Source organism: Magnolia sinica, chromosome 9 (assembly GCF_029962835.1).
Source record: "Magnolia sinica isolate HGM2019 chromosome 9, MsV1, whole genome shotgun sequence".
NCBI lineage: Eukaryota > Viridiplantae > Streptophyta > Magnoliopsida > Magnoliales > Magnoliaceae > Magnolia > Magnolia sinica.
The window spans coordinates 29,817,834-29,825,888 of NC_080581.1; the positions used below are offsets into that span (position 1 = coordinate 29,817,834).

General features: G+C 40.6%; 1 long non-coding RNA gene across 1 annotated transcript; it reads right to left on the bottom strand.

Moving 5' to 3' along the window:
- Positions 1 to 1,870: 1,870 nt before the first annotated feature.
- LOC131254795 (uncharacterized) lies at positions 1,871 to 4,636 on the bottom strand. Its single transcript, XR_009175882.1, has 4 exons — positions 4,492 to 4,636; positions 3,944 to 4,025; positions 2,022 to 2,107; positions 1,871 to 1,938 (listed from the first exon to the last, which is right to left on the bottom strand). It is a non-coding gene; the product is annotated as an uncharacterized LOC131254795 (long non-coding RNA).
- Between the last annotated feature and the right edge of the window lie 3,419 nt (positions 4,637 to 8,055).

The following is an 8,055-nucleotide window of genomic DNA, read 5'->3' on the forward strand; positions in this document are numbered from 1 at the left end:
AAGACGTCAAATGCGTCTCATGTTGCTCGTCTTTTTTTTGATGGTGTGGTACGTCTCCATGGGTTACCTAAAACCATAGTGTCTGATCGTGATGTTCGATTTACTAGCTATTTTTGGAAGACACTGTGGCACATTATGAAGACTTGTTTGCAATTTTCTACTGCTTACCACCCACAAACAGATGGTCAAACTGAAGTGGTAAACCGTAGCCTTGTAAATCTTCTATGTTGTCTAGTGGGTGAATATGTTAAGACTTGGGACCTAATTTTACCAACTGCTGAACTTGCCTATAATGGGTCAGTTAATAGATCTACAGGGTTGAGTCCTTTTGAAATTGTAAGTGGTTATAAACCTAGAATGCCTATAGATCTCTTACCTATGTCTGTTACCCAAAGGTCTTCTGAGTCAGCCGATGCATTCGCACGCCATATTCATGATTTGCATACACATATTAGACAGCGGTTAAATAAGAGCAATGATAATTATAAAGTTTCAGCTGATTCTCATCGTAAAGTGCAAGAATTTCAAGAAGGAGACTATGTAATGGTGCGAATAAGGCCAGAGCGATTCTCTCAAGGATCTGCAAAGAAATAACAAGCGCGTAGTACTGGACCATTCAAGATATTACAAAAGGTTGGGTCCAACGCGTATCGGGTTGACTTCCACCTGAAATGAGCATTAATCCAACTTTTAATGTGGAAGATCTAGTCCGTGCCCATACTCCCATTGTTGATACATCATCCCTTTCATGGCCTTTTTCTGATTTTGCTACCCAACCCCTTCCACCACCTCCTCCACCCATTACCCATAAAGAAGCAATTGAGGAAATCTTGGATGACGAGATAGTATCCACGAGAGATGGGGGTTTCCAAAAGTATCTTGTCAGGTGGAAAAACAAACCATCGTCTGAATCTACGTGGCTGTCGGGCGACGCATTGCAAGGTATTGATCCAGATCTACTCGAGCGCTACAAAAGTTTCAACTCGTCGGAGTTAAGTTTTTCTCACCCGAGGGGAATTGATGCAGACACAGGTGCATTCAATGTGTACCAACGAAGAAATCGCCAACCACAAGTGTCGTCCTTGTGGATAAGCGAATATTGAGGAGCTGAAGACCTTTCACATGTGATTGGACATATAGAAGACCCCACTTAGGGAAGACACATGTGAAGGAAGATTAGAGAAAGAAGACCGAGCGCCCAAACTTTCCCATACTTATGTTATTTACGCGTTTTTTGACTTAGTTATGGGTCTTTTAGTAATCTTATATCTTTATTTGCTTATCCTAGGGGTATTTTAGTAATTTTATGTCTTTATTTGCTTATTTAAGTGGGGTAAAGTCCTAAACACGAATTTCAACTATTGATTAATGAAAAGCAAACCCTTTGGTGGCCTCCTTCCCCTCTTCTCTCTAATGGTGCTTCTTCTCTCCCCTTGATCTTCTTCTTCTAATTTCTTCTTGTGTCCCTCCAACTTCTTCAAGGTAATAATTTTCTTCCTTTTATTTTCCGGTCTTGGCTAATCCTTCTTCGATCAAAATCTTGAGAACCGATCTAAACCCTAAATCACTAAATTCTCAAATCCCTAATCCAAGAAACTTCTTGGTTCTTCGGACTAGTGATCTTCATTGATCGATTGGGTGTGACCATGCAAGATCGGGAGGTCTCATCCCTCGCCGGATCCAACCTAAGTAGTAATTGAATTCCATAACCCATGGTTGTAGTGATGACCCGATCCATTGCATGTTTCCTTTATGATTTTCTCAATTATGATGATTACTGTTAGAATTTAGATCATTTATTCCTTTTATTTCCGCTGTTTAATTATCTCCATGAGCATGCATCATAATTAGGGTTGTCCTGCGTCAAGTACCTTCACATTCTTTGACCCCGTCACCCTTGAATCCTTCGGGACATATGCAACCATTGGTATGATCTTCCTGCATGATTGATCATAGAGTCACTTCAATATAACCATAAAAATTAATTCAGATAGCAAAATATCCATTTTTGATGCACTTACAATGCAAGCAGAGTAAGTCCTGCCATTTAGGATTTTTTTTTTCCAACAACCCCTGTTGTTGATTTCACAGCGTGCAGCTCCGGAAACTGCATAAAGGCAATCAAAGAGTCAACATAGAATAAATGGAATTAATGAACTAGCTTGTCCGTTGCCAAAAAATAATAATAAGCATTCATATTTGCCATATTCTACTGTGATAAGATAGCTAGAATTTAGAAACCGTATCTAAAAAATGCATCAGACAATTGAATGTTCCCAGTTACAATAAAAAGTGACTGTGAACAGGATATAAAGATCTTTCTTTCAGTGGGGTGCTAGTAAAAAGGGAATTTCATGGTATCTGACCTTGCAAGAGATTGGAAAGTGGTAATTGAAGGAAGCATGATGAAAGAACATCTCATTGTAAAATGGCAAAACTTCTTGCCCAAGTTTTGGTAGTTCTATCACTACTAGAACCGGCAGTCATTGCAGACTAGAAAGGAGAAGTCAATATGATTTTTTAGGACCAGTAGGCATGGGGAGATTTGAAGGGAGGGGGTGAATTCGGGTTTGGCAACAACAGAAGAACCACACAACGATACTAAAATGGGACTCGAAGATATAAAAAACACGAGGAGATTGTCTTCCATCATTAACGAAATCAGGAATCTAGCATCATCGATACTGAGGGAAAGCTAACGAAGTTATGTTATGATCCTCCTCATGTACAACCGCCAGCCCCCTTGCATGCATGTGAGATTCAAACTATCCACTTTGTGCGCTGAACACACAGTTGCTCAAGAATCAGCCCTTTCTGCTCATCAGATGGGGCACATTTACATTGAATTGGGTTTGTTGGTCAAACTTTGTGTAGTCATCCATTTGTTCCGTACAATTTACCCCACCTGATGAGCAGATCGAACTGATTCCTGGGCGCACCTAATTGACAGTTTGGATATGACACGTGCCACATTGGCATGTGTGTCAACGTAGGAGAGACTGGGTCATAGCTGCATCTGCAGTTAATGAACCTTAGCTTTCTAAAACCCAACCAAAAATAAAAATTAAAAATTAAAAGTACAAAGAAAGCTGACTGGAAGAATAACAGTGTCATGGATGTTTGTTAACATATATATATATATATATATATATATATATATATATATATATATATATATATATATATATATATATATAGTTGTTATCTAAAAAAGAATGCAACAGAAGACTAATTCCAAGCACCCATCTTCAAGTGTCAAACACATGCACCATATTGCCAACATGCACGTCTACAGGATCCAAGATATTCATATGGTGGTCTCCATTTTCCAGCCTAAAAATCAGGCAGGTCCATTTTTCAGGTGGGCCTTGCACGAATGAAGAAAGGACAGTTTAAGAAATGATTAGCATTATTCAATCTGCATGCCTTCCTCACCTGATGACTGACTAGCCTGATTTTTATGATATGGCACTTGACTCGGAGGCTATCTTATGGATGTCCCCGTTCATGCACACATGCGGAGCAGCTGTGCTTGGCATCTGAAGATGGGGTGCAGAATCATTACTCCTCGAGAATGCATTGATTCAGGACTCACCTAACTTTTTCTCTAGTCTTGCTATCATCTAGCTTCATGAAATAAGACACATTCATCATCCATCAATGAAGTACAATATAATCTTATATAATTTCATGACCGCAAATTTGAGAACATTTACTGGCTGTAAATACATGGCCAGAAATCCTTGTTAGAAGTGGAACATAATCTTCAAAAACATATGCAGCCTTTTGTCTTCATTCCCATAGGAAGAGATTAGCACAAGCTATTTCGGGGGGAAAAAAAAAAGACAGACACATCTAAGCATCGCATTTGAAAATTCCAAGGAAAGCAAAATATTACTTTGATACTCGATCCTATTTTAAGCATACAATGATGGAAGTTTACCTTCGCAATGAGTATACGCATCACCCACAAATTTCACTTCGTCTGCAACATGGTCTTCACACATTCGTCCCCAGAATGTGTCCTACAATCAAATGTAGATGAAAAAAAACATAGATAAAATTAGATAGAATTTGCAAGGACAGGTAAAGATTGTATGGAAAAGCTTGTGTTGGGAATTAATTCTTAACAGAATGAGGCAATATATAATGTTCGACTGAGCATTTGCTCAGACCAAAGAACTGTACAAGCGGAGCCTGCCTTTGGTGGTCTGGGTCATTCACATGGTGGGCCCTACAATGGAGGAGCTAAGCCAAAATCTCCCGCATTAAATGTGAACTACTAGTTTTTGTCCACTTCCATTGATGGTGAGTGGGATCATGAGATAGGGGAGATATTTAGGCATGGCTCATTCCCATGACCAGGCCCACTAGATCCACAGCTTTATACCTACCAAAAGGTAAGCCCCATTTATACCATCGTTGGTTCGAAGTCAAGAAAAGTCACCACTTCTTTCAATCAAACATCAGCTACTACCTCTAACAGAATACCTTGCAAGCAGTAATATTAGCAGCCTTATCAAGCCGGCATCAACCATTATTTTCCAAGCATTCATTGGTTTCTATATCTGTTTATTATACCATTTCAAATAAGAAAAATGAAGGTTAGGAATTGAACAACAAGCTATGATGAATAAAGAGATGCTTAGGAAACTGTTACCAATCTTCGCTCAAACAAATGGCTGGCTCAGTGGTCTCTTGGAAACCCGCGCAGATGGCTTTGAGGACAGCCCCTTTGTCCAACTTACCTGGAAAAAAAAATTGGAAAATTTCAAGTGTACATTGATTTTTCTACATCTACCATGCCATACTGATGAAAATCACAAAAGGTGCGTTTGGGTGTTCATGATTCCTGAGGCCAACATGATGTGCTAGTGCCAACTGCCAAATCATGGTTGTGAATGGAATGTGATCCATCGATTTGGGGGCTGAAAGAAGCAGTAATCAAGTATAAATGTGACTATGAAATGGCATGTGGGGTATAGAAATTACCTTGTAAAAGAGTATTCAACCTTAAACTGACCAATCAGTCTTTTATTGGGAAAATAAATATTAGAGAAAAGCATTACAATCAAGCAATTCAAACAAAGTATAAAATAATGCCTCCCCCTGATAAACACGCCTTAGCTCTATATTTTTCAACAAATTATTTAAACAACTAAAACAGGTCGGACAAATTTGTAACAGAAAATAATCCAACTAGATGAACACCAAGAAGTCGGAAAAAGAAAATAATAACTTTATGACATTCACATCTAAAAAAAAGGTCTCACTACTTCCAAACTTCAGTTGGAAAATCTGTAAATGCAAAGGGAAAAAGGAATTGATCAGCCATTGTATTTATTGTTTGGCTGTGGATATCTCTGTTTAACCTTTTGCTCGTACTATGAAATTTGCTGAGTTCAGTTCAGTGTTGATTCATTTCAGTGCACTGATTCTCTAAGGCTGTGTTTGGAACTTTGGATGTGCAAGTGATTTGAATTGCAAACACAATCAATAAACGACAGAATTGTAACTAAATTGCTAAGTTTAGTTTGCTATCAATTCAATTCAGCACACTAATTCCCTAAGGATGCATTTGGAAAACTAAATGGAATTGCAAACGCTAACCCAAGATTCTGAATTGTAACTACAGTTTGGTTGTTTCCACTTCACTGAGCAATTAATGCAATTGAATTCGTCGGCACTGCCAGATGCAACCTACTTTTGTAGACCACTACATTCACAAGTTGAGATTTCTTTTTTTACAGCAGCAAATTCATGAGTTCACTTTATCAAATCAGAGAAAATGACCAATTGTATTGTGCTTTCTTTTTTTCTTTTTCTTTTTTTTATTTTATTATTATTATTTTTTTATAAATTTTTTACACACGCACTCACACCACACAGTGGAATTCATCACATGAAGTTCTACAATTAAAACTCAGAAATTTATTGAAACTTTTCTTACCTAAAAAAGGGCGGTAAACATGGTGTTCACAGCTCATAGACTTGAAAGATCTAGCTCTAATTCTTGGCTTTCTGATTCGATAGCCTGCACCAAAGCCAATTACATCATGCTTACCCCAAAGCCTTGGAACTCATGCATAATCACATCAGTAAATCTGTCAATAGCCAATAAAGAGATCCCAGGGGGAGGCTCCATACAACCGGTGTAGTTGTTATGGACAGTGATAGCTAACAAAAAGATCGTATTGCAATCATTCCCACCACAGCACCCAAACAGCACCAACACCACAAACTGCAAGGCGTTGAGCTATGAGGAAGCCTCCTGTCTATGTTGTGTGAGATGTCCATATTCAGATGAGGAGAAAATAGTTATCTGTAACTGTTTGGTTTGAAAATGGAGACTGGTGATGTATTTACCTTTTGGGTGACAAGGGCTAGATGTGATAGCTTGGTTAGGCCATAGTTAAAAAACACGAAGACTCAAACCTTTTGTTCAGTCAGATTGGCTGGAAGACTTGGTTCAATATTTAATTATTATAACATGAAAATATTAGAAATGTTAATAGATACTCAAAATAATTAGATCTTGTATAAGTAACATAGATGTGAGGCCCGTATCCTAGTCGTACCGTTCCGTAGGCTTCCGCGGTCCTCCCAGTCGAATTCTGACGACCCGTGACCTGCAATTGGCGTTTGTGTGCGATCCTGAGTCGTGTCCCATATATCAGAGTTGGCTCGACTCGAAACTTGTACCCTAGCGACCGCGCCGTCGCCGCGGTTCCGATGCCACGTCTCGCGCCCCGAGGCGATACTCAGGCCAGGAGATGTGGGCCCGTATTCAGTTCGAGGAAAACGCAGTGCGTTGCAATCCCAAGAGAATGTCCCATCAATCACATCAAATGTCAAGTACAAACACTCATCCCCAAGCAACCCCAAAGTCAAAGCAACCCATACATGTCAAGCACACCTATCACTCCATCACCTTTCACCCATTCCTCTCTCCCATCACTTCTCTCTCTCTCTCTCTCTCTCTCTCTCTCTCTCTCTCTCTCTCTCTCTCTCTCTCTCTCCATTTTCAAGTAACCCCAAGGAGAGGAGAAAACTCCAACGTCCAAGCTCCATGAGAGAGCTTTGCGTGGCCCACTTTCTCTCTCCTATCTTCACCATCCAAGTTTCATCTCAACCGTTGAAATTGTTCCTTTGGAGCTCTAGCATGCATTGGCGGAAGAAGGAAGAAGAGATTTAAGGTGGGTGTTTTTCTAGGATTATATTTGTATCATTTTGCTTGGATTTGACGATTGAGGGCCCACACATGGTGGGACCCATCTTGATGTATGATTTGTAAGAGTGACTCATAGTGGCGGGGTCCCTCCGCTCTTCCGATCTCTCTCTCTCTCTCTCTCTCTCTCTCTCTCTCTCTCTCTCTTCTTCTTCTTCTTCTTCTTCTTCTTCTTCTTGGTCGTTCTTCTTTCACCACTACTAGTAGTGGGTCATTGCCCACGTATCTCTAAGACGCTTCTATACATGACATCTTTTGTTGTGTGGTGTCCACACCGTCCAGCACCATGGGACAGTGGGACCCGCCAGATATATATATCCAGACCGTCCATTGGTTAGGCCAGCAGCCCAGGATGCTGCTGGTGTCCAGCAGCTGTAAGGTCCACCGAGGTGTCCCATCCTCACCGTCCATATCATGGATGTGGAAGACCACCATGCTGTATGGGTTTTATCTACATTGTCCACTATGTGGACCCCATCATGATGTATGTATTTTATCCTGTCTGTCCATCATCAGGATGTGGACCCCACCACGGCAGCGTGTGGGGCCTGCCTTGACCTGATGTATTCCATCCACACCGTCCAACCCATGGACGGTGGATGTGAATCGGTTGGAGTGCCTCACGCAGCAGCTGCTGCTGCATTGCAGTCAGCAAGTGGACCCCACCTCGCTATGGTCTGATGTCAGCAAGTTCTGTGGGTCCCATGTGATATCCAAGCCGTCTAGATGGTGGGACCCATTTGCTGACTGATGTCAGCAAGTTCTGTGGGTCCCACGTGTGGATGTGTTCCATCCAAACCGTCCATCCATTTGGCAAGCCCGTTTTA